The 26,874-nt window shown below is 41.1% G+C and overlaps 1 protein-coding gene and 1 long non-coding RNA gene across 4 annotated transcripts in view; one reads left to right on the forward strand and one right to left on the reverse strand.

Annotated features, from left to right (window-relative positions):
• Positions 1-26,874, forward strand: part of LOC309867182 (uncharacterized protein) — a 101,137-nt gene that overhangs the window by 48,729 nt on the left and 25,534 nt on the right. For both annotated transcript variants that reach the window (XR_014313021.1, XR_014313022.1), the window contains one exon: positions 23,868-24,057. The gene's annotated coding sequence lies outside the window, so the exon portion shown is untranslated. The remainder of the gene's footprint in view (positions 1-23,867; positions 24,058-26,874) is intronic.
• The window catches only part of LOC309867184, a 283,984-nt gene that overhangs the window by 21,772 nt on the left and 235,338 nt on the right, over positions 1-26,874 (reverse strand). The window lies entirely within an intron of this gene.

A 26,874-nucleotide genomic window follows, 5' to 3' on the forward strand; every position in this document is an offset into this window, starting at 1 on the left:
CTCTCTCTCTCTCTCTCTCTCTTTTTTTTTTTGCACAGTCCCCACCACTCCCTGCTGTACTACCCTTTGCTGCTTTACTTATGTGTACTATCTGTATGAGCCATGAGCTTCTGACCGTAGGCCTAGCTAAGGGGGCATTTATTCTTTCACGGGCTCTCAGAGAAGACACAGAGAGGTCTGCTAGAGCAGAGGACTGCGGGGTAAGCAAAAATATGCTAGGTAGGTAGGTGGAGGGAGGACCATGCATGCTGGGCAGAGGTATGGGGACTGGAACACATCACTCAGCCCTGCCTGAGTGAGGACAAACAGACAAGATTGGAGAAGAGTTGGGCATCTGACAGAAGGGACTGGGGGAAAGAGTTGGAGAGGCATGTATGCATCAGCTCTTAAGCAACCTGTCACACCAAAATAAGGAATTGAGATTGTTGTTGTTGTAAAAACCAGTTCTGATGCTTGACAGAAGAAGAGCTAAAAAAGTTTGTATTATCTGTGCTCTGACCTCATGGCTGTACCTGGCGGAGCACCTTGTGCGCAGAATCTCATTCAATCCTGACATCAAGCCCAGAGGACATGTGCTTTTATGACCCTAGCCTTGCAGATTGGAAAAGGCAGATAGAAGGAGGGTGGTTAAGTGACTTTCCAAAGGTCACAACCAGTAAGTGGCAGAGTGGGAAGTGGACCCCAGGCTCAACTACAGAGCTCACCACTTGATCGCCAGATGACATCCAGGCTTCAGGATGGCGACCCTAACGGCCAAGGCAGAGTTGTTCTGGGAGGGGGTCAGGAGAGGCTGACAGACGGAGCAGGGTGGCGGGGTGTCCACTGCAGTGACCAGCGGGAGAGCAGGAGAGCCCCATGGGTCTGCGTTGGTGCAGGGCAGGGGAGAGGGTGTGTGTGGGTTCCACAGAGGAAGACCCTTCCTCGTGGAATGTCCCACCGCAGGAGTTTCCTCTTGCTCCTTCGAATTCTCAGGGCACTTTGTGTCCCTTGCCCAGGGCTTGTTTTTGCCATGCTCCTGTAACAGCTGTGCACATCTTAAGGCCTCGTGTCTAGTTCAAGTTTGTAAGGGGCAGGAGGAATCATGCTTTATTGGCCTTAATTTCATTTTTGCATTGCTGAGCACAGTGCTTTTGCAAATGAATGAATTCCCCCAAATTATCTTTTTCAGATCGTTTCTCCTCCTGTATGCATTTGTGAAGCCCGTGGCAGGTTAGACAGCTCTTCTTTACAAATACGAGAATAATTTCTTTACACGATCTACTTTAAACCATTTGAAAATATGAGGGAGAAGATAGGGAAGCTGTTTAAAAGCAGAGAATCCCTTTAAGAGTCAATGTCACATTTATTGTTATAAAATATTTTTCTCTCTCTGTTAGACATCTGGTTCCCATTATATTCAGTATTGGGTACTTGAGTTCACCAGGCATTTTGCATACCAAGCAGCGTGTATGCGAAATCCCCCCGACATCCGGCCGTTCATGTTTGCACCACGCAAGTCCTACTTTACATTTGCAGACAACCTTCCTATCATCAACTTAATTCTTACCAACATGCTTTCGAGGTTATTTGGTTCATCCTTAGCTTGCGGACCAAATTGCCTACGTCTGAGAAAGGAAGGACTTTATCCTGGAGTCTTTGCTTTATGTCCCTGTATGGTCCAACTATCTATAAGCGCACCCCAAAGTCAATGAAACATCTAAAGCTTAAGTCTATATTTCCCAGTAACATTGACCCAGAAATGAGAAACACAATATGGAATGTTTGCTAATGAGTCCTGAATTTCATTATAATTGCTTCCACATTCCGGATAGCGCCCTTAAACCATCTAATCTTGACATATCCTGCAACAATCCCATGTGTTGTAAATGATTTTGTTTTATTCCTTAGGTTACTGTTAAGGGCTTATTTTATGCTTCATTTCATTTTCTTAAAGAAAGCCACACACGTGTGTCTGCACACTCACTCCCGCGCATGTGCCCACGCACGTGGGTACCCGCCCAACACAGAGGCTTTTGCTTCGATCCTTATTATTATTATTATTTTTAATAAGATAATTATGAAACCAAAAGGAACCGTCATCCTTTGGTTTGGAAATAAAAATAAACACAATTAGGGGAAAAAAACACAAAACGGTGTTTAAAAATAAACTGCTTAAAAATAAACACAAAACGGTGTATTGTGGAATTCCAAGCAGGGTCTCTGAGAAGGCAAGAATCGAGCAGTGCCTCGGCCAGCAGGCCAGCGGTGCCCTCCCTCTCTGCGCAGAAGAGTCTATGAATGGACAGACACGGCTAGCATTCAGTACAGTAGTAATGGAAAATTAAATACGACTTTTAAAAAGTGCTCACATTATAAAGCGATCTATTAGCATTATATGACTTTGGCACTTAAAGTGACTGATTCTAATTGTACGATTTGGCCTATGGCAAGCATTAAAGAGCTACAGAATCTTGTGCTTTTTAAAAAATCTCTTTTGGGATATTTTAAAGTGGATTCCACCACACACACCCCTCCTTTGGAATAAAGCTTTGTTCCTGCCACAGAAATGGTTGTGCAGAAGAAATCTCGTAGTCTTGATAGAGCCCGAAGTAATTATAGTTTTTTTTTCCCTTTGATTTGTGAATGGATAAGGCAAACATTAAGGACATTTTTGCATTTTTTTGCCTTCTTTTTTATTAAGTGAATCTGTCTTTACAGCTTGGGGATGTTATCCTGAAAAAGTAAAGATGGATGGCCTTCCCTGATGAGCTTTTCTAGCAATCAGACAGGCATTCTTTCCTTGCACCTGGTGATCGTACTCTATCCTGCCCAATCTCTTCCGCACGAGCCTGTGGGTCGCTAAGATGATGTTGCATGCCATACCTTGAGCTGAACTCAGTTTAAGCAAGTTAGCACAAAACGAGGGCGACTTCTGAGCAGGTGTGCTTCTTAGGTACACTTACTAAAGGGTATGCAGTTTCCAGAAAAAGAGGGATAAATATGGGGGGATATCATTCATCTTTGAATTAGATTTTATGTTTATGATGTGTACAGGCTTATTCATAATTCTCACGGTATGGACTGCAGGAACCTTATTAACTGCATGGTATTGGAAACAGCAGCTTTTTATGCTGACAGAGGACTTTTTGAACTTACATGTTTAAGCCAAACTGAAGCTTTACCTTGATCTACATGCCTATGAATTACTTGTTGGTAGTTTTCAGATTCCTGATTGTTGAAAAATTGCCTACTGTGCTTCAGAGAGTTTTGATGTAATGACCCACATTGTTACCCATATAACCAACAGTGGGCTCTTGAACACATGATTTAAAAACTTCAATAACACTGTTAGAGTGCAAACGCCAGCCTTATTTATTTGAAACATCTCTTCCTGAAATTGGGCTTTTTTTTTTTTTTTTAAGATAATGCAAAAGTAGAAGTTTAAAGGCACTCTGGCTTCTTGTGCTTTTCCCACTAACACTGCCCTGTAGCTTGTAATAGCTCTTTTTCTTCCACAACCTGGAATCTGCCGAAGAGAGCAGAAATACCTGTTATTGACCTGAATTAGGATAAAAGGAAAAGGGAAGATAAGATCGTAGCCGTCGGCACTTTGTTTATGAAAACATCATTTTGAGGATGTGCTTGAATCAGGCAAAAGTAATTCACCACCCTCCTCTTCCAGCATATTTGAGATGCCAGCCTGATCAGACCTAGAGAACAATGCCCAGAATTAGGGCATTACCTTCCCTGTATGCTAGTGTTGTGCAGGATAGCAATATCTAATCATGATATTTTCTCTTTGTTATTTTAGAAATATATATGAGCATAAAGAAAGTAAAAAAATGAAAATGTAAGCATGCATAAATTTTATTTTAAAAAAGTAATCATATTTTATTTGAAAAGTTTTAGGACTCAAAAGAAGTTGTAAAAATAATTCAGAAAGATCGCCTGTTCCCTTTCCCCAGTTTCCTCAAAGATAACAGCTCATATAAAGCGCAGTACCTTGTCAACATTAGGAAAAGGATTCAATAGTGTTATCCTAGTTATAGACCTTATTGGGACTTCAGCAGGTTTTTTTTTTTTTAAGATTTTATTTATTTATTTAAGACACAGAGAAAAAGAGACTGAGAGTGAACATGAGCAGGGGAGAGGGGTAGAAGCAGGCTCCCCATTGAGTAGGGAACCCGCATGGGGCTCCATCTCAGGACTCTGGGATCATGACCTGAGCTGAAAGCAGCTGCTTAGCTGACTGAGCCAACCAGGTGCCTCTGAGGAGAGAGAATCTTTTATTTATTGATTTATTTCAGTGTTCCAAGATTCATTGTGTATGCACCACACCCAGTGCTCCATGCAATACGTGTCCTGCTTAATACCCACCACCAGGCTCACCCAACCCACCACCCCCCTCCCCTCCAAAACCCTCAGTTTGTTTCTCAGTGTTCACAGTCTCTCATGGTTTGTGGGGAAAGAGAATCTTAAGCAGATCTCACCCCGAGCTGGAACCAGACACGGGGCTGGATTTCACGACCTGGAAATCATGACCTGGGCTGAAACTAAGAAGACGCTTAACTGACTGAGCCACCCAGGTGCCTCTGTATCCTGCCCTAATTCTGGGTATTGTTTTCTAGGTCTGATCAGGCTGGCATCTCAACTATGCTGGAAGAGGAGGGAGCCTTCCACAGGGCAGGGGCTCAAGGTCCTGGCCAGGTCAAAGGGTGCAGGAAAGGGACTCAGGGACATGTCCTGTAGCCACAGTCGGAATTTTAAGATGTTGAGAGTGACAACTTTCAGGATCTTTGGACGAGCTCCTTCCATTCAGAGCCTAGATATGGTCTTCTAGCTCTGGTGTTGCATTTGAGCAATGGCTTGCTATCACAAGGGCAGTCACTGTTTCTTAGAACAGACTCAAAAGGTCTCTGACATCATACCTGTTAAGTCAGATCTTCCCTACTCAACACTGGCAGGCCTGGTGCTGGGCTCACATAGCACGTGGGTAGGAGAGAGGTCTGTTTTCTAACAGTAAAGGGGAAGTGGTTCCTTAAAGCATGGTTGGTAGCCAGCGTTGGGGAAATAAAACCATTGTATGCCTTAAAAATTGAGGTTCCTCATTCAGAATGTAACAACACTATCATCCTCTAGCCTCCTACAGATGTGATTACCAGCGTTTCCTGCTTGGAAGACCCTCAGCTGCTTTCCACTGGGCTTCAGGTGGTGTCCAGAATTCCTGCTGTGGCCTGTGGCCTGCAGGGTCCTGTTTGGTCTGGCCAAGCCTACCCATGTCCTCAGCTTTGTCACAATCCACTTTATTTCTAGTTCCCAGGGATCCAGTCTCGCTGGACCATTAAATGGCCCTTTAATTTGCTAAGCTGTGTTCTACCCTGGGCCTTTGCACATTCTACTTCCACAAATGTTCTCCTCCCTGCCCCCCACACCCTTTCTCCATACTTTCATCTATAACCTCATTCTCTGGGTTTCTATTAAGACTTTCTATACTTGTCTCTGTGAAGTTCCCACCAAGAGTCCCATTTTATCCATAGTTTTGCATGCATTATAATCTTATATTCAGTGGTAGAATTATATATATGTGTCTCCCCTATTATACTGTGAGTTCCATGAGGGCAAGAGTTCCATGAGGGCAAGTTTCAGTAAGAATTTGTAGAATGATTTATTGAACAGATGAGTAGATGAATGAATGAAATAATGACACATCCCCTCATTTCTCCCATAAGTTTAAGTAATGTCACATTTGGGATTTGGACTTATTTATACTTACTTCTAAACTCTTCATTTTGGGGTCATTTGTTTGGGGCTCATTTCCGGGGCCATTCTCATGTTCAGGTAGGAACAGCTTTTTTTCTTTTTTTTTTTAAGATTTTATTTATTTATTTGACAGACAGAGATCACAAGTAGGCAGAGAGGCAGGCAGAGAGAGAGAGAGAGGAGGAAGCAGGCTCCCTGCCGAGCAGAGAGCCCGATGCGGGACTTGATCCCAGGACCCTGAGATCATGACCCGAGCCAAAGGCAGTGGCCCAACCTACTGAGCCACCCAGGCGCCCCAGGAACAGCTTTTCATAGGAAATCATGGCTGATGTGCATTGGTCATTGATTTTGCCTATTCTGTTGGGTTCTTTCTGCTTTGCACGTTTTATCTGATGTAGTTGCCACTTCAAGGCCACTCCAGCAAAGTAGTGGCCAATCCTCATCAACATAGTGGCCATTCATTGGCAAAGAGCAGCCCAGAGCTGCTTTGCTAAATTCAGGGCTCTAAGCATGGCATTTGGTATGCCTATGATCTTGACAGTGGGAACACTTTGGGAAATAGGTCCAGCACACCCTTGGAAAAGATTATAGCTGGATGGGAGAAGCCATTATGAGGATGAAGGAGGTTCATTTTTGAATATCAGATCAAAGAGGCATTTGAAACAGAGCTAGAGGTAGAAGTTAGGGACCATTCTCCATGGATGAGTGATCTTTGAGCTAATTCTAGATTGATGGTCAGGGATATATTAGTTCTATGGGAGTATGTGACATGAGGTAAGGTCAAGACAGAGGGTGTGGTGTGTCTAAAGGTCTTGGAAAGAAGTCTGATGAGATGATTCAACCAAATCTCTGGAAAATTTAGATACAAACCCATGTCTCCTGGAAAGAGTGCCCTTCCCCCGTCCCTCAAATTTGAATTACCTAGGTAATTGGTTCAGTTTTGTGGTTGGTATCTACCTAGTCTAAACATATGTTAGCAATCAAATATAGATTATTTATTTTATATTTAGGTAAGTAGGTAACAGTGTGGTACAGAATTCTATCCCTTTTCTCCCTTCCTTTTTATCAAGGGGTGTGTGTTTGTGTGTGTGTGTGTGTGTGTCTTTACATTCATTTGTCAATCTTGCCCAGATACAGTTAAAGTTCACAGACTTGTTTGTTGTACGAGCTTTGAGATTCAGGAGGGCTTCTGCCTATGGTGGTTGTGTAGCTAGTATGAAGACAGCATGACCTTCCAGGAGGGATTCAGATTTTGGAGTTAAATGCCTAGAGACAAGGTTCAACTTCATGTGTGCCGACTTGCGACTTGGGGCAAGTCCCTTAACCTTTCTGAGCCTCTGTTGCCTTCCTTCCATCTTTGGGCTGACAATAAAATTATTTGTCTCATTTGTCTCATAGAAGTATGTATGTGATGTGATTTATACGAAAGAACTTCAAAACTTATCAGGCACTTTGTAAATATCAGGCATTGTAGTTATACAGTTAATGTACTCTTTAAAAATGCGACTGGTTTCTACAAGTAAATGCTGTTGAGTGTGGATGAGAACTTCCCAGGCTCAATGTCACTTGAAAGTTTACAATAACATATTTCAAATATGGCAGCAATGTAGCAGCTAGACATTCAAACATTTCTAGAAGCAATGAAAATTTACAATTATTATACTGCAGGTTTATCATTTACAGAGCAGTTCAGTATATAAATATTGAAAAAGAGAAAGTCAGTCCCCAAATAAAGACTGGCAAAACCTTTGATGCTTAGCAAGAAAGATATCAAAGTGAATTTTCCTGGGATATTTCTGGGTAGCTCATTTTGTCGTATGCTTGGAAATTCTATAACCTTAGAATCACTTTTCAGGCTACAGTAATAAACTTTCTCAAAAAAGTTTTATTTAGCCAGGAAGTGGCTAGAGTAACTGAGAGGAAAGGCAAACAGGTTTTATATGTAACAAAAAACTATCCCACACATCAGTATTAAAATAGAAACAAATCTAAAAATGCACATCCAGTTCAATACTAAAAAAATGAATGAGATCCTTTTGCTATAAATATGATTTTCTAGAAACTCAAGTGCAGTTCGTATTAAAAAGGACAGAGATGAATTTATTCAGCAACATAAGCCCAGAAAATGTTTGGTAGGTAGTAACAACTGTGTTATTATTATTTTTTAAAAAATTTATTTATTTGACAGACAGAAAGCACAAGTAGGCAGAGGGGCAGGCAAAGAGAGAGAGAGAGAGAGAGAGGAGGAAGCAGGCTCCCTGCTGAGCAGAGAGCCCGATTCGAGGCTCAATCCCAGGACCCTGGGATCATGACCTGAGCTGAAGGCAGAGGCTTAACCCACTGAGTCACCCAGGCGCCCCAACATCTGGGTTATTGATGAATGGCTGGGAATTGGAACATAGAACTGGAATAGTAATTAATATCTTTTTGTTTTAAAGACTTTATTTACTTATTTTAGAGAGAGAGAGAGTGTGCAAAAGCAGGAGGAAGGGCAGAGAGATGGAGTAGCAGACTCCCCCCTGAGCAAGAAGCCTGATGGGGCTGGATCCTAGGACCCCGGGATCATGACCCGAGCCAAAGACAGCGACTTAACCGATTGAACTACCCAGGCACCCATGGATTGGTAATTAACATCTTAATAAGAAATCCACTATCAACTATTTTATTTTATTTTATTTTATTTTATTTTATTTTATCTTTTCACCATAAACCATTTTACATCAAGATAGTTTTGTTTTGTTTGTCCCTCTTCCTATTTCTCTCTTGCCTAGTTGAGACACTTTCCCCCCGCTCCTTTCCTCTTGAGGCCCTCATGAATGAAAAGAAAACAAATATTAAAATACTGTATAGGAACAACACAAATGACGTTGGAAATGGGCCAGCGACAAGCGATTGTGTTCATTGGCTTGCTGCTCCAAACCTCTGTCAGCTGGTGCATGTAGGAAGCTAAAGAATGTTTTCTTGTCAGCTTAGGAGATCAAAGTTTTGGATCTTGAAAAGACAAGACATTTGGAGTGGGGGAGGACGCAGTGCACTTCAAAGTGGAGAACGTTCTGTAGGACCAGCTTCAACCACCCAAGAGTAGAAATGGCATTGGGATCCCACAGCTCATTAGCGGAGACGAAGAACACATTACAGTCGATTGGAGTCTCGCTGGGTGCCCAGTCACCCCAGAACCCTTTGCTAAAGGACCCTGGGGTCTTCACTGAGCCTGAGGGAGCTGCCTTTTGAACTTTCTCACCTCACCCACCCCAGAGGGGTCCAGCAGCTAGATGACTCTTGACTACCAGAATCTCGCTCTTCCCATTACTTGAGAAATTCTGTGTTTTCTGCTTTAGTAGGAAGTCTTTTGCGTGGCGGTGAGCCCACAGTTAGGGGTTGCTTTAGCTCAAGCCTCAAAATGCACACACTGCATCTTTAAGAACGAGTTTCCTTGTGAATCAGTAAAGGTACCAGACAAAGCCGCCATGACTTATGCATTCCTGCATACCCGGCAAGGTGAAAATAATAGAATAAACATCATATACTTCATTATGATATCGGTTTACACTTCCAGGGTACACAAAAAGAGGCCATTTCATCAAGCTAATTGCCTGAAAGTAAAAGAGAGAGAACTTTAGCTATTAGTCTATTATGGGGCTTTTTTCTTAATCACAAATAGGGGCCCTGTGTCCCTGGGGGGATGTGTATTCTAATTTACAATTGAACTACAGATCAGAGCAATCAATCTTGGGCAGCACTTTTACAGTGTAATTGCTGCAACGATAACAAATAAAAAAGAAGAAGAAGAAGAAGAAGGAGAAGGAAAGAGAAGGAGAAGAAGAAGAAGGCCTAGCTGAGTTTCAGCTTGAGGTGGAGATATTTCCAGACACTAGTTCAGGGTGGGAGGGAGAGAAGACCCGCCACAGACATGAATATGCAATGAGGGCTCATTAGCTGCCTCGTGTTGCCATGACGAATGGCATTATCCCCGGCCTGGTGCTGCCTAAACATGAATTTTATAACGACCCATTTATCATGACTTGTCATGAGCTTCGGTACTGTACTTTTTTCCAGCTCACACACCTTTCCCTATTATGACGGGAAAAATCTTTCCCTTTTCTATTATTGTTTCCTTTTATATCGATTTCTGGCCCTTTAAGGCAAGTGTTCTAATATAGCAACACGCTAATGAGTGATTTGTGACTTCAAAAAGTTGAAGAGTGAAAACACAATTAGTCATTGCATTTTCCCTGTGGTCATAGAAGTGAGGAAAAAGTTAAGAGTCCACTTTTAAAGAAATGTCTTATTGTGTGAGCTTTCGTTTGGCTATAGCATTCTGACACTGCAGAGATTTTTTAAAATTTAAAATGAACTGTGTTGTCTTCCATTCCGTTCATACTTTTATTCCTTTCTTTTTCTTTTTTTTTTTTTTTTTTTGGTCCTGTAAGAACCTTTCAGTATCTTCAAAGTAGAGGTCAAGAGTTTCAGAGGTACTTTCCAAAAGTCTTAGAGCTATGATGAAAAAGTATGAGACTAAAATGCTTGCAAGATCTTTGGTGCTTTGTGTTGTACAGGTGCATACGTCAATTTCTCACAAAGATACCTGGTCAGATTGTGGGGACGAAGGTTGGCTGGGTCTTTGATGATAACTTCTCAGGGCATACGTCTTATCAATAGTAAAACAAAACAAAACAAAACAAAACAAAACAAAACAAAATGAAAGCAATCTCCCTTGATAGAAACCATGAGTTCTGTTTTGAGTATTAAGGAGCCACCAAGTTGGTATAATGCGAGGACTGGACTCCCTGCCATTGGGCAAGAGTGTGAGGGAGTGCATCGAAGTTAAGACCAGCAGTTGACTGAGAATATGGTTCTAGATTGACAGAAGTGGCCTTGTTGTAATACAGACCCAACCAGTGGGATCTATGAATAGTCCATTTAGTTAACAGAAAGAGAGCAGTACTAACATGATTTCTCAGTTGGATTAGGCAAGGTGAAGGAAGGGCACAGGAACATGGGGGAGGGGAATTTGATATTGTTTTGCACACCCAGGGGTTATGGTCATACTAATTTGTAAACCGAAAATAGCTGACCAGATCTTTTTTTTTTTTTTTTAAAGATTATATTTATTTATTTGAGACACAGAGAGAGAAACAGAGGTGGGGAGGGGCAGAGGGAGAGGGGGAAGCAGACTCCCTGATGAGCTGGGAGCCCGATGCGAGAATTGATCCCAGGACCCTGAGATCATGACCTGAGCTTAAGGCAGATGCTTAATCAACTGAGCTACTTAGGTGCTGCTCGCCAGATCTTTTTGAGTGCGGCTATCTCTCCTATGCCCCTGAATTCTGTATTAACAGGAACAATACTTCCACGTGATAGCATTTAAACAATACATAAGATTAATGATAAAATATGTTACATATTAATGATAATTTTGTACTTGCTAGGCATTCTGCAATTCCAGAGGTCTTTCATCAGATCCTAAGGTTAATTGGGGGCAGAGTTATTGTTTCCATTTTAAAGAAGTAAAAATTGAGGCTCAGAGCTTAAGTGACTAGCTCAAGTTCACACAATTAGACCCTGAAGGTGATAGGGCTCCATATCAAGCCTTTTCATTTCTAGGCTGGGGTTTCTCACCAGTCACCAGAACAGGAAATTATTCCTAAAATGTTGTCTTTTTTGGGATTTAGCAGTAAGTGAGTAAGTTGGGAAAAGAGCCCCATTGAAAAGATGGCCATCATTTATACTTGAGAGCCTGTTATTCTCCTAAACTACTTACTAGAAATTGAAATTAGCACATGCATGTCAATTAAAATTAAGTTGCCATTCCAACCATTTACGCTGAATTATCTTTCATCATTTGGAAACGCAGATAGGAAGTGTTTTTCAACATAAAGACTTGGGCACCATTCTGGCCGGTATTCTTGTGTTTTGAGTCTGTTGGGCATTCTATATATACATACACATATTTTTTTTCTGAGGAATATATCTTTTGTGTTTTCCCCTATGAATGATTAAACAGGATTGTTAGAGATAATTTGGTGATGGAGGGATTAAAATATTGGCAAATGATATTAAAGAACATTGTGATTATGACTGAGCAGATTAAGACTGTGTCTATATGACACCAAACATCTGGATGAAAATGGAAAAAAAAATTTAAATTCTTGATTGTTTTCTTTACTTGACACTATACATCTGGATCTTTAAAAACATCTGGTTTTTGACTCTTATTTCCCAGGTTTTCTCTGGGTGTTTGGTCTCATAAACAGAGAGGTAAAGAACAAACATTTTAGTACTGTTATTACTGAATTAGATCAAACTATTGCATTTAATTAATCTGCAAATATTAACTAATTATTCTATTTAACATAGCATTTAATGAATAAAATTTTCCACCAGGCAAATATATACAGACAGAAAGAGGTAATTAGGTGATTTAAGAATAAAACTTGGCTTAAGGCATTATTTCAATCTTGGTCATAGTGTACCGACAGCAATTTCCTTGGGCAAAAATCTTTTTCAGTCTTAAGACAACAATTTTCTCTCTGAGAGAGTTGTTTCTCCATGTGTGATGAGGATCTGTTAATTCACAATGTGTTTTGACAATAGTAAAATTTCATAAACACTTAATAACATATGAGATACATCTAGTAACAGACATTTTCTTTGCCAAGTGAATTATCCAGGCTGATAAAATCAGTGTAAACCCACTCTCCAACCAGCCTCCTGACATGCCCGAGGCTGAACCCCGAAGAGGAATCAAATGAAAACAGGACTTCAAAGACTTTGCTGCAGTGAAAGGCACCTTATGTGACTGACTTTTTTTGTGATCTCATCTAAAAAAAGTTATCATAATTATTGAACATTTCCTCTGTAGCTTATTCTCAATCCAATCAGTTATAATGAAAATAGTCTGCTTGCTTTTTATATTCTCAAGTTTTCGGAATGATTAGTGCTTCCTTGAGATATCCCATTAATTGGACACACAACCCAGATAAAAAGGCTGAAACCCGAGAGTATATAAAAAAACATAAGGTTGTTGCAATTTAAGTGCCTTCAAAAGATCTAATTTGATTTTTAAAAGCAGTTCTGCAGATGTGAAAATTAAAAGCACGCAGAAACAAGATGTGGTTTAATGAATGTGTAGGTAAGAAACATTTAGAGGTTTCAATAGCCTTATTCGGGTTTTTTTTCTTTTTCTTTTTTCTTTTATTTTTTATTTAGCTGTTAGGTTGGAGAGCTCGAGCCTACCACACAATGGAAATTGCTGAAATTTATGGGTTGCTATTTCTTTATTGGACTGCCCATTTTTTTCTTGCCCAATATATTTCTGAAACAACTTGGTATTTCTGTGTGCAGGATCTCAATCCTAGCACCCGTCAATCAGATTTCCAATTCTAGAGAGGGAAAGGGTCTCTCCCTTTGGTTTGTTTTAGCTGTTTCATCCATGAGCTTGTCCCCCTCCTGCCATGAGCAAAGTGTACACTTATTCCCATTAAAGGAAGGAAGGAAGGAAAGATGGAAGGAAGGAGGGAAAGAAGGAAAGGAAAGGAAAGGAAAACCCTTCTACTGGCTCTAATGACATCTTCAGTCATTAATGAGTTAATAAAAATCTCAGAGTCATCTGGGGCTAGATAAGGAGGAAGAAAGAGAAGTATTGTACTATAATGACAGGCTCCCTGGCTGCCCTCGGAGATGTCATGGGTCAGTCATGTTAAGAATGTGTGCGTCCAATCATCTGCTGATTTTTATCAGCAAGCCTTCCAGCAGAAACTGACAAGGGCCAGTTTGGGAGTCACAATGAATAAACAATGACTTTTTGGATTGTTGGGGGCTGTGTAATAGAGTGAGGGGTTTATAGGTACTAAAACATGATGACATTAGCAATCAATATACCAATTACTGGACAAGTTATTGGATGAGGCATTCCCGGGTCTTCAGCCGTCTTGCACTTTGAAGAGGGAGACTCCCTAGCTCAGAGGCAGCCGGGGGGACCAAGACCCAAGGACCCGATGTAAGAGGCGAGCCTCGCTTCTCTGGCTGAAGTAGTCCAGACCTGCATGTTTTGAATTGCTTGGGGAGTTTATTAAAAATCCAGATTCTTCTTGTGTCTCCTCCCTAAAACTTTCCATCTTGGAGGCTGTGGCTTGGATTTATTATGATCTGTTGGATCTGGCACGTTAGGGAGCTGCTGCACAGCTGTAGCTCTCAAAGTGGGGTCCCCAAATAGTAGCATCAGCATAACCTGGGAGCCTGGTAGAAATGCAGATTCTTGGGGTGCCTGGGTGGCTCTGTTGGTTAAGTATCTGCCTTTGGCTCTGGCTCAGGTCCTAATGGAGCCTGCTCAGTGGGGAGTCTGCTTCTCCCTCTCCCTCAGCCCCTCCCCACCTCAAGTGAATAAATAAAATCTTAAAAAAAAAGAAAGAAATGCAGATTCTCAGGCTCCTCCCAGACCTACCTAAACAGAAGCCAGGGGGCGTGGCTCTGAGACCTGTGCTGGAAGCAGCCTCCATGGGATTCTCAGGCACTTTACAGTTTTGAGAACCAAAGCTGTACAGCGAAGATCCTCACCAAGGGTCCTCCTCGCGTACATCACCTCTGATGCCCCTAGTGAGTGATTTGTTACTCAGACTAGCTAAGAGACAAGAAGTATGCAAATACATGATTTACTTAAAAAATTCAATGAGGGTAAACCCAAGCTTAGCTCCAGAATTGTGCCACTCTCCTCGCGCTCTGCCAGGTTTTCTTGAATGATCTTGATGCATGAGTGACTTTGATTATAGGAAAGGAGGAATAAACATGGCTTTCGTCTATTGTTTAAAATAGAAGAGGGAAGTCATTTTGTTAAAAATCTTCACAGGCAGGTTGTGGGTGGGGGAGTGCCTGGGTGGCTCAGTTGTTAAGCATCTGCCTTCAGCTCAGGTCATGATCCCAGGGTTCTGGGATCAAGCCCTGCATGGGGCTCTCTGCTCAGTGGGAAACCTGCTTCTCCTTCTCCCACTCCTCCTGCTTGTGTTCCCTCTCTCACTGTCTCTCTCTCTATCTGTGTCAAATAAATAAAATCTTAAAAAAAAATCTTCAGAGGTGGAAAAAATCATCTTAAGAAAAAAAAAAATCAAGGTATGTGGAGTGTACATTTATAAATGTAACTAATATTTGTTTGGCATTCAATGCCCACAGGCTCTTGTGTTGATTGGAGAGATCTACTTAAAAAAAAAAAAGCCACTGCCCCTAAACATGCAAGTGGCCCAGGTAGGAAAGGAAATTTTGCATCACCCAATGTTGGCATAGCAAGAGAAATGGCAAAGCTTCCTTGTAGGGAACTTACGGATGTCTCATATTTTGACTCAGAGTTTCACTGAAGTAACTGCCAGAGCTTGCTAAACTCTCAAAAGAGGTGGGCTATTCTGTCAGACATGCAGTAGGTTTAAGTATATTTCCCTGAGTATGTTTCCGAGAACAATGCCAAGTTTCTAAGCATTAATACTAAAAGGAGTTTAGGTCAAGTGAGAAACCCCAGGTTAAATGGAGTGAGGCTCGTTTTCAGCAGAGCCCCCTACCATGTTACCATACACTGGTAATTCCCCAGGAGAGTTTTGCCCAATGGGTTTGATCAACAAAGCCCTTTGAGGAAGGATTATCTCATAGAGTGAGTGTTTCAAGGGCTAAGCTTTAGGAACCATGGGTTTGTATGTTTTAAGATGGCAAACACCTGTGGGCAGAAGGTAGTTATTCTCTATGTTGTAGAATAATAGCCGTCTTTCTTAGTTATAATTTATTAAACCCTCTGTGTCTGGCATCAACGTTAATTATGTGGTGGCTTGAAGCCAACAAGAAGGTTCATGTAACCATCACCAAAGAGTTAAATAAGTTGTCCAGCTAGTGATGGCCAGGTTAAATCATCCCTGAATTTTTGGCATATCTCCCAGAACAGGTACTCATTAAAACACACACACACACACACACACACACACACACACACACACCCCAAAAGAGAGACAGAGGAAAAAAAAAATCTGGATTTTACCAGTTAGATTACACTGTGTTTTCCCAGAGAGATAATTCCATCACCACTTCTTACATGTACCCAGAAACTTCATGCAAAAGCAGATGTGTCCCTAGCCTGATACTGGAAAGTCCTTAAAGTCCTTCTGCTCCCCATTGACAGCACCGCCCTGATAATTTGGGGCTCACTGCGTACCAGAAGGCTGTGGTGGTGGAGCCCCCTTAGTTCCCACACTGGCTCTTCCTGAAGGTGAGCCAAGGTTGCGGACATGGACCGCAGAGGTCAGGCCAGTCGGTCCCGAAGCCCATCCTGGGTTGAAGTTGAAGAAGTTTTACAACTTCTTCTCTTGAAGTTCTGGCCCAAGCTATGAGTTAATGCCAAATGTTAATACTTGCTGGGGACATAATGTCTTATAAATGTTATGAAAGAATATCATTTTCCCTGCAGAAGGGAAGGTACTTTTAAGGCCATGTTAAGAAACGGGAGTCGTTTTCCAAGGAACATCTGTAGGTCACGTGATCGCCTATAAATTGCTTCTTTGCTAAAATCCCGCCCCCACCCCCAGACCCCCTCCATTGTTCCTCAAGAGTTGGAGGGCGTTCTCACATAGAAGAAAAAGAGAACTGAGGTAGCATTTGAAAGATGCCTGATGATGAAAAAATAGACACACAAAAACGCTAAACATAGAACACCCCTAACTGCCCCCCCCACTTGCTAATATTTGTCCTGTCTTCTCTGTGGTCCTGCAAGTCCATACAAGACTCAGAACTCATTTGCGTATGTCTCTGAATGAAACCTACTAGCGCCAAGTTGGCTCTGGGAGGTCTTAAAACCCTATTTTCCTCTCCTTTGTAAATATATCCCTGTTGACCCACCTTGTGCTTCCCAGCTTTGGAGACACAAGACGTTTGCGGGAGGGTGTTCGCTCCACGCCCGGTTCAGCAGAGTTAACGGAGGTTTACCTACCGACTCGTCTGTGTTGTTATGGAGTTGAATATTTCTCCCCTTTCTATTCTTTGAAATGGTTTGAATTAAAATAGCTTACTCAAGGTCACTGGAGGCATATGGTCCTGCTCAAAACTTTAAACAAAACATTAGTTTTTACAACCTTTTGTAATTTGGTATTGTATACAACATGGTTATATGCAGAGTTTCTGTAATCTTTTCAGCGGTGACAGAAATATGAGAAGCAAATTTATAAGCCATTTAGTGAAGCATTTAATCAATTTCATGCATAGGAAATAACTCCAATTGCTTTGCTTTATCAATCTTTCTCTCCGGGAGAACTCCAGTCAACGCGGTATCTCCAGACACTGACTGGGGGAATGGGGGACATGGGGGGGCTACGATGGGGGGGGCAGAATGGGGGGACAGGGATGGGAAGGAGTGGAGAGTACTCATAAACCTTTTGATGCACTTGAAATAATCAGGGACTTCTGAAGTCTCCCTACTACTGCTGCCAGCATCTCTGAGCCTTCTAGAGGCTGTGAATCAGATTCTGTCCGAGTGTATTTCAGACAGAAAGTATGGGTACAATGTTTAGAAGAAGTTTTCAGGGTCTTTTCCTGCAAAGTTACTCATTAAACCCTCTTTCCTGGTGTGCCTCTCACGTGCTCAGCGTGGCAGACCATGTCTTGCTTTAGGCTCAGAGAAATATTCTGCGGTTCTTGCTTTCCAACACATGAAAAAAGAAAACGACTAACATTAAGGCTGACTTGTGCATCAGGGAGTCTAAGCAACATGCCCCAAATAACTGAAAACCCACCAAAGTGGTCTTTTGCAAGTGAAGACTATTTAGCATTTTTCCAGAATATTTAAACTGCCTTTTGGGGCTCGTGTTGTGATTCTGTCTTTGAATTGCTTGAAAGATTAGTCCAGCGGTTGGCGACATAGTGGGTTAATATTTTCTTTTCTGTTGCGGGCTAGAATCCCTCTTATAACACTTTCCCCCAAACACCATCAAGTTCTTAAGTGAAAAAAAATCCTGAGGGAGCACAAGACGATTTTGCAGTAATCACTATCTGCTAAACTATATTAAAGTTGCATTAGCTTTACCTTGTCCTCTAAGATTGGAACTCATATAAAGGTACTGTAGACATAGTTTCTCATTTAGAAAATAATTTGCTTCCACTTATTTCTGAACCTAGAAAAATATTCCAGTGAATAAATTCCAATCGAGATTATTGAGTTCTGATTTCAAGTCAGCTCCGTTTGTGGATCTCATTTCGGGAAGATAAGGCGTTTTACGTTCTTTTTAAAATATGACATACACAGTGATCTCCCTGAGGTGGCAGGTCAATGGCATGTCATTTGATCTTTATTTTTCCCTGTCTTTTTAGCTGTGGGGACCACAAAACTGCATGGAACAGAGTTGCTTTGGTGACCCTGTATGCAATTGGTAACTCTGAGGGAGATTGGCCAATGGAGGTTTCCATGTCTGTCTCTGTCCATCTATCTATCCGCCTATCTGTCTATCTATCTCTCCATTGCTAGTCAGCCATTAACTTCTGGATTAACCCAGTGCCTCACTGACTTTAAAAAGGAAAAAGAAAAATAAGAATCATTTTAGAGGAAAGAGGTCTTTGGTATGAGAACAGATATTTGGTGGGGGAAAAAAAGAAAAGATTCCTTTGGGCCAAGGTATTTACAATTTTCACAGAAATTTTGAAACTCAAAACAATTACCATACACTTACTGTCTTGTGAGTTTAGAACCAAAGGCTAACCTCCTCTCTGCCACTATCTCCAACCTCAGTTGCTTTCTCCAATTTCCTTGACATGATCTATGTCAGCGAACTTTTCTTTCTTTTTTTTTCTTTCTATCCAAAGAACCACTAAAACACATGTCATATTCAGCAACATATCATTGTGTGCTTGATAGTTTCACCAATCAGCATCTTGGAGATCTTCCCTTGCTAGTAGAAACAGATATACATCATTCTTTCTAAGAATTCAAGAATTTCCCATGGTATGGCCATACCAATGCTCATCAAGTCATTCCCACACAATGTGCACAGATTCCTACTACCTTTTTGCTCAGACACAATGCTGCACTGACTATCCCTGGACATAATTCCTTATATACTCTATGAGTATTTCTTTCATATACCCATATGTGTCATGCTCATCATACTCCTATGCAAGAGTATCTAGCATGGGTACTTAAAGTGAAATTGCTTGGTGTGCACATTTCATCTTCTGATGGTTACTGCCAAATTATCTAGCCGATTTAAGTTTAAAAAATGTTTATTTATTTATTTGATGGAAAGAGACACAGCAAGAGAGGGAATACAAGGGGGGAGTGGGAGAAGGAGGAGCATACTTCCTACTGAGCAGGGAGCCTGATGCGGGACTTGATCCTGGGACCCTGGGATCGTGACCTGAGCCAAAGGCAACTGAGCCACCCAGCACCCCTAGTCAGTTTAATTTTTAAATGAAAGTTCTGTTAGAATCTCTGATACAACTTTTCTCAATTCTACTCCTACCTATATGTCACTCAGTCACTCTTATTCTTGGTTAGAAACTTTGCCTTTGCTTCTCCAAGAAGATGGAGAACATCCAAAGTGCCTTCTCATTGACTTTTCTTTGTTCCAGGGTGAGCTGGGCCAGCCAGCCTCCTCACTGGTCAAATGTCTAGAAGTTGGGCTGCTTGGCCCATTGAGGTGTCCAGCTAATCAGAGATTGTGTGGCAGTGGTCAAAAAACCACACCAAAACAAACCTACTGTTCATCCTTTACAAATGTGTGCAAAGAGTCAATTACATATTTCCATTTTGGTCATAACATTGAGATTCGAATAATTGTTTCAGACAGTTTCATACCAAAGACCTATAGATTCTTACATTTGAGAAGATAGCCTTGTGACAGCTGGTGTTTGCTTAGGGCTTAGGGCCTGGGAAGGACATTGTTATGGAACAACTTGCTAAGAACAACTTTCCTTGTCTCCTTCACTCAGTGAATTTTTGTTCCCCTCTGTAGAAACTTCTACCCATGTCCCACTCTCCGTTCCCCGTTGCTGCCTCTTCAGACCCTTCCCTCCCTACCAACTTTTGAAACAATGTGGAAGCTCCATATTTACCCCAGCATACCCTCCTGTCTTCAACCCATTTCACTGACTCAATCTATGAAATAAAAACCTAGTTTGGATTAGTTCTTACTGCAGTATTTTCTTATTATTCAGATTCTTTGTCCTACCATTCAAAGTCCTTCATGGATTTGTCTCCAGACCAGTCTTTTAAAACATATTTTCTCCTCCTTTATATACCTTTTACTTAGCAAAACAAAAACGGTCATGATTCCTGAAATCTTGCTGCCTCTCTGTTCTTCTCATGTCCTAGATCCCCCTTCCCTGAACTCCAGAGGAGACCTTATTCTCAAAATTGTGTACTTAATGTGGCTTCTGCTATCTTCCTCATGCTCTACCACAACCAGCGTCGCCATTGTTTGGGGGGACAGCTAACAAGAAAGGGAAAAACAGAAGTCAGATGTTGGGCTAGTTCTATGTGAAATGGCTGGACTATACCCTCAATAAAGGTTAAGGAGCTTCTAAGTGATGGAGAGTAATGGGTTTTCAATTCCACAGTCTAAAGCAGAAAGTGAGAATGTAATCAAATTACAGCTGTATTAAAACGCTAGGCTACAGCAGGTTTCTCTTCAGCTCTATTCTCGTGCAGGCATCTAATCAGGAAATGGCCGACGATGTAACCCATGAATTGTTTGTAACTCAGAACCTTTAAGTGCAACGAAGCTAACCCCATTATATGAATAACATATTTAGTCTATATTATGTAGAGTAATTCATGGATGAAAATGATACTTTTGGGTCTCTTAGTAGAGCATGTACTTTCAGTAGATTTTTAAGATAGAAAGCATTGATTTTATATAGTTTTTAAAATTTTTGTCTGCTCCCCCTTTTAACTAATGGTATACACTTATGAGGAGCCTAATGTAAGTTAGCAATGCAGTCCTGGCCACAGACCAACTTCTTCTTTTCTTTAAAGATCATTGTCAGCTCTTAGGATTGAATCTCTAAAAACTCTAATATGAGCTGTTAAAAGGTATTTCTAATAATGAAAAATTGGAAGCCAACTCCATGTCCAAGAGTTGTAGATTGATGCCATACGCATAGCATAACAATATTGAAGTGCTATGCGGGCAGGAAAATGCTGTGAATTCTATAACCATATGGAAAACCAGCTTTGACATAAGGAAAGGGAAATGGTGAACCACATGTAAACTTAACTTTCTATGCATATGGACCATGAACTTGTCAGGGTGGCAGAATTGCAACTCATTTTATTTCTTTAAAATTTCTTTTATTATATAGTAAAATAGTGAGTGCCTGTCAAAACCTAAGTGTTGCATGAGCTGTATTGCTCCCAGCTGAGTGGTGACAATTGGGCTGGAGGAAGAGAATTTCTTCGTCTGTTACCCTGGAATGGTGGCTGGAGGGCTTCCCCCTAAGTAGGGCAGAAGATGCATTGGCCTTACAAACAAGGAGAAATTGCACCAATTCCACTCAGGGAAACTGGTTTAAACAAACACTTGTAAGAGGAACCTGATGCTTTAGCAGGAGGGTAGAATTGTTATAGCTTTCCCAGCTACTATAAACACACCTGTGTCTCTTGATCTTGCTGGACTGATTATCTTATTGGGGGGGGTGGCAAAGAAAACTAGCAGATGGGATTGCCAAGGTGCTTTACTTGTCATCAAGAAACTGTGGGAAATGGGAGAGTTAATGGAAATTGAGGTATGCGCAAATGGTGATTCACTTGCCCCAAAATATCACAGGTGACTTTTGGAAATGCTTGAAATACTTAGATATCTCATGAATTAGATGCTACGTTTCAACAAAACTTAGGAGAAAATCTTGATTGGCTACTTTGTAATTTTTTATCAGAGGGTGATGGAAATCTAGAAGGTTAGAATGGAAAGGAAGCTGGGGATAGAGGCAGAGCTCACTTGGGTCCTGCATGGGTTCACTAAGAACACTCTCTGACATGCTGGCTTACTTTGTCTTTTCTTTTTATTTTTTTAAATATTTATTTATTTATTTGAGAGAGAGAAAGAAAGAGTGCATGAGTCGGGGGCGGGACTGAGGGAGAAGAGAGAGAGAATCCTCAAGCAGACACCTCGTTGAGTGTAGAACCTCACAAGGCGCTCGATCCTGGGACCCTGACATCATGACCTGAGCCAAAATTGAGAGTTGGATGCTTATCCGGCTGAGCTACCCAGGCACACCCCTGACTTTTTTTTTTTTTTTGATTAGGTGAATACATAGTAGGAAAGAGGTGCTGTCGACCAGTGCTCTTTAAATTGTCAAGTGTAGAGGAAGTCACTTAGGGATCCTGTTAAAAGGCGCTTTCCAATTCATTGTGCCTGGATGGGGTCTAAGAGTCTTCATTCTTAAGAGGCTGCTTGTCCCCGGATCATACTTTGATTTTAGATTTGCACTCTTTCTCTCTCTCTCTCTCAAATAAATAAGTAAATATTTAAAAAAATAAAAAGAAAAGACAAAGTAAGCCAGCATGTCAGAGAGTGTTCTTAGTGAACCCATGCAGGACCCAAGTGAGCTCTGCCTCTATCCCCAGCTTCCTTTCCATTCTAACCTTCTAGATTTCCATCACCCTCTGATAAAAAATTACAAAGTAGCCAATCAAGATTTTCTCCTAAGTTTTGTTGAAACGTAGCATCTAATTCATGAGATATCTAAGTATTTCAAGCATTTCCATGATTTTAGATCATGGGCTCCAAATATAGCTTGTTAAAAAACAGATTCCTGCACTGCATGTCCAGAGCTGCCGACTCATTAAGCATCAGATTGCATTTTTTTCAAGCTTCCGAGGTAATTCTATTATGCCATCTCATCAGAAACAACAGCTTTAGGGGACCCTGGGTGGCTTAGTCTGTTAAGCATCTGCCTTTGGCTCAGGTCTTGATCCCGGAGTCCTGGGGTTGAGCCCCGCACCAGGTTCCCTGCTCAGCGAGTCTACTTCTCCCTCCTCTCCCATTGCCCTTCCCTTCCCTTGTGCTCTTGCTGTCAAATAAATAAAATCTTAAAAAAAAAAAAAAAAAGAAACAAAAGCCATAACAAGTCCCAATATCTTATACTTTTGATCACAACAAATTAGGTATATTTGCAACTGGTTGGACTTTTATTCAGTGCTAGATGAAATTAATTCCTTCTACCTCTGTACAATTTCTTTGCCTTGTATATACTTCTATTCTTGCACATTTCATCTTCTCTTCTGGTATAACTTTGCTTTTCCTGCACGTGCCCTCCTTCTTACTAGCGCACCCTTAATGGACTACTTTGTAAGCTCAGTTACCTCTCTCTGACTTGAACTGGGGACTGACTTTTTCTGTGTTCCTGAGCTTCAGGCTCTCATCTGGCCAATGACCATGACGATGCTTTCTCATATCGACTCTGATGAGGACCGAATAAGAAGCATCCTGAACGAGTATCCACAGATCGATGTGGTAAATCAGGAAGCCTAGTTTCTGGGCTGTCGTCTGTCAAATTTGATATGACCTCAGACAGCCCTCTGACTCTGTCTCATCAAGAGCAAAAAGGTTTTAGAAAGTATGATGTGCTAAATAAACTGGGGAGAGTTTATTTTTCGTGGTTGGAAAATAAATTATTTTTTTAGATTGGCAAAATTAACACCCCAAATTAATTGAACAGCATTTACTCAGTGTCATTAATTTTTATGTGAATTCTCCCATCAATAGTGTTTTTTGTGAATGTCTGTGAGAGGGGTCCAGTAGATAAACATCACTCTCACCTGACTCTAGCTAGGGACCATAGTTTTAGCCTTGGCTGCCACCATGGTATGTAGGGATTGCTCTCTTCCGTGTCCTACAAAGCCATTGTGAAAGCACAATGCCATTAGCACCCTCCATGTGTGTCTTGCTAGAGTTCCAGTTTTCAATCCATCTTTGGCTTTGGCCAGAGAAAGAAGCCAATGATCATGCATGAACTTTGCTTGTTTCCTCTAGGGCCATGGTTCCCCCCTGGGCTGTGAATCAACATTCCTGTGATGATGTCTTATTTGTAGCATTCTTACCCTACACTCACGTGGATTTCAGAGAGAAGAAACACAGACAACGCATTTTTTAAATTAATCAATTTTTTTCTAGGGTTAGTCCACTGAAAACATCTACTGAAGCGAGTCCAGTTAACTACATGCAAGAATGAACTCCTCAAGGACCAGCAAAAGGTCAGTTGGAAATGGGAAAGGCACAAGAGATTATGGCGGACTGAGAAGATGGGCTCTGATGACCCGGGCTCTTCTTCTGACTTTACAGCCTTCTTGATGGGCGATGTTAGGTAAGTTAGCTCACCTCTCTGTGCTTCAGCTTTCTTCTCTGGGCAAAGAGTTAGATGAAAGGAGGCAACTGATTCTGTTAGAATCTCTCCTGGTAGGAGCAGAAATATTTTTGTTGTTCCCCAATGTACTCCAAATGCCCAGAGGGGTTGTCTGCACAGAGTCGGTGCTCCTTGTTTGTTGAATGAATAGCTTCCTTCCAGAGTGACAGAAAATACAGAAGCCTTTCTCTAAGCTCCCTTTGCAAGTGTCTTCACGTTCTCAGAGAGTGAGCCTTCACTGGAACGTTCTTATCGCTGTTTTAACAGTCAGATGGCCCCAGGGTTTTGTTTACCATGCCTGACAAAAACCGAGTGGCACAGTTAAAGGTCTAAATGCTCTGTGGACTTTTACATCATCTGAAGTGTTTATTGACTCGAAGGGAAGTAGATGCAAATATTTGAAGCTTCAACCAAGTCGGGTTTTTTTTTAATTTTACTATTTACAAAACAAGATATTTTATGGATGTAATTTATACATTGAGTGGAAGAGGGCTATTCCCAATATTATCTTTATCTTCTAGACATAAATAACAAACAACTCCAGTAATCAAAATTTACTACAATTGTAATAGATTTTGGCAGAGTTTATGTATTGCAGGCAAAGCTAACATAACGCCAACTTCCAAGGATATAGGCCAGGATTTTTAGTTTGGCTTTGTTAAATGGAAAAAAAAAATCTACTACTGTATTTTCAGGTTTTACTACATTCAAGAGATTAATTTTCATAAATAAAATACTTTATGCCGGCTTCTCATCAGAAAGTTGAAATTATCTGAGGCAATGTAACCACTAAAAACTTGTATACTATGAAAATATTTCAATAATTAATGCATGCTCCATCTAGAGTAATTGACAGGAGGTCATAAACGTAATGGGCCATCTGTGTTTGATTTGTACGAGAAAATGCTTAAAGGGATAGGCAGGTAATTCAAGCTTCTCTGGCAAGAAGATTTGTTCCAACTTCTCCAAGTAGCAGAGCCATTTACTAAAGGGGTTTTCCTTTCTTAAAGTCTTTTCCAGATTTCTTCTGGAGCTATGCACTTCTCACTGCTACTCATTCTAATGTAACAATCTCCTTTAGAGTTTTGGTGTATATGTGGATCACGGCCATCTCAACAATTAATGCTTGGCTCTCCTAACCATTTCAATAGCAACTTGAAAGCCATATGTCTGATTTAAAAAAAAAAAAAAAAACAAACAAAAAAAAAAACAGAGGCTCACTTCAATGCTATGACTTTACCATTCATTCTGCTCAGTTTGACCACTTCAAAAATTGGTTTTGTAATTTTTCCTCAACTGTCAGGAAGCCAACAACCTTGCCTATATATCTGTACACAAAGAGTAATAGGACCACTAGGACTGTTAGTAAGATTTCTGTAATTCACTCCTGTGGGAGTGGACCAGAATCACAATATTTCAAGACACAAAATGGTCTTGGTAGACATCAAGGAGATTCTAGAGTTCTCTGGAAACCAGAGAGTGCTGAATAATCGCCTGTCCTGAGATCCAGACCCACAAATTCATTCAAAAACACACATTCAGCTGGAATTGGCTGAGAATTTGTCATCTGTCAGGTATTGTGTGAAGCGATGATTATGTTGAAAGCCACCTGTCTGATCGGCTGAACTAAAGCAACCAATAAAGATAAACCAACAAGGTCCCTGAATTCATGGATCTTACTTTCTAGTAAACGAACATTTTCCTTATAGATCTCATAGATACCATAAACGCCATGCCTGGAAAATGAAATGTGCTATCTCCCCAAACTACTTGTGCTGGAAAAATCTGTTTCTCCTCCTGTATGCCCCGATTCAAGAAAATGGGGCACCATCTTCTTGGTTGCTCAAGGCAAAAACTTGGGATTATCCCAGGCTCTTCTCCTCTTTTCTCTTCACCAAAACCATTAACAAGTTCTGTCTCTGCTAACAACTTAGAACTGTTTGACCCTGCTTCCTTTTTATCATCCCTAACTCTGACACCCTTAATTCAGTTCTGTGTGTGTGTTTGTGTGTGTGTGTATGTATGTGTGTATTTTTTGGCTGGAATATTGCAACAGCCCACTGTATTACATGCTTACCAATCTATTCTTCATACTATTACCAGAATGGTATTTTCAACATTAGAATGCTGACACCATTATGTCATTTCTTTATAAAAAGTCTTTATAATAAAAATACTACAATTACCTCTGAGGGAAAACCAGGCGCCTTCTTAACATGGTGGGAGGAAGACTTCTGCAAAGCTGGGCTGGGCTTGATTCTATGGGGCCACCTTTTGGCACAGATCCTGCTCCATAGTCACACAGAAATGTATTCTTTGAGCACATTAGGGGATCTTACTACGTTTGAACATGTGGATCCCCCTCCCTGGAATCCTTTTCTCTTCACCCATCAAACTCAACTCATGCAGTTGATGTCTCTTTTCCACACAGCTGCTCTTCCTTGATACTTGCATGGGTTATTAGTGACTCCTTTTGGAACATTCTGGAACATTCTGTGGTAGGTAGTGTTAACACAGATCTGTCTACCTGGCTTACAAGATCACAGGGGGTCGGCATATAAGAGATGTGTTAAGTAGAAGGTGTTAAAAGATATTCATCATGGGCCCAGCCTTGAGTTATACTTGGTCTAAGACATAATAGAGTTTAAAGCCAGTTCTCACGAGTATTGTCTTTAAGTGGGGTTGGCAACAAGATGGTCCCTCCCTTCTTTCTCCCATCCTGTTACTTATTTGAAACCAATGGTTAAATTATTCCCATTCTTCTCTTTCCCAAGCTAA

The sequence above is a fragment of the Mustela nivalis genome, assembly GCF_964662115.1.
Source record: "Mustela nivalis genome assembly, chromosome: 6".
Lineage (NCBI taxonomy): Eukaryota > Metazoa > Chordata > Mammalia > Carnivora > Mustelidae > Mustela > Mustela nivalis.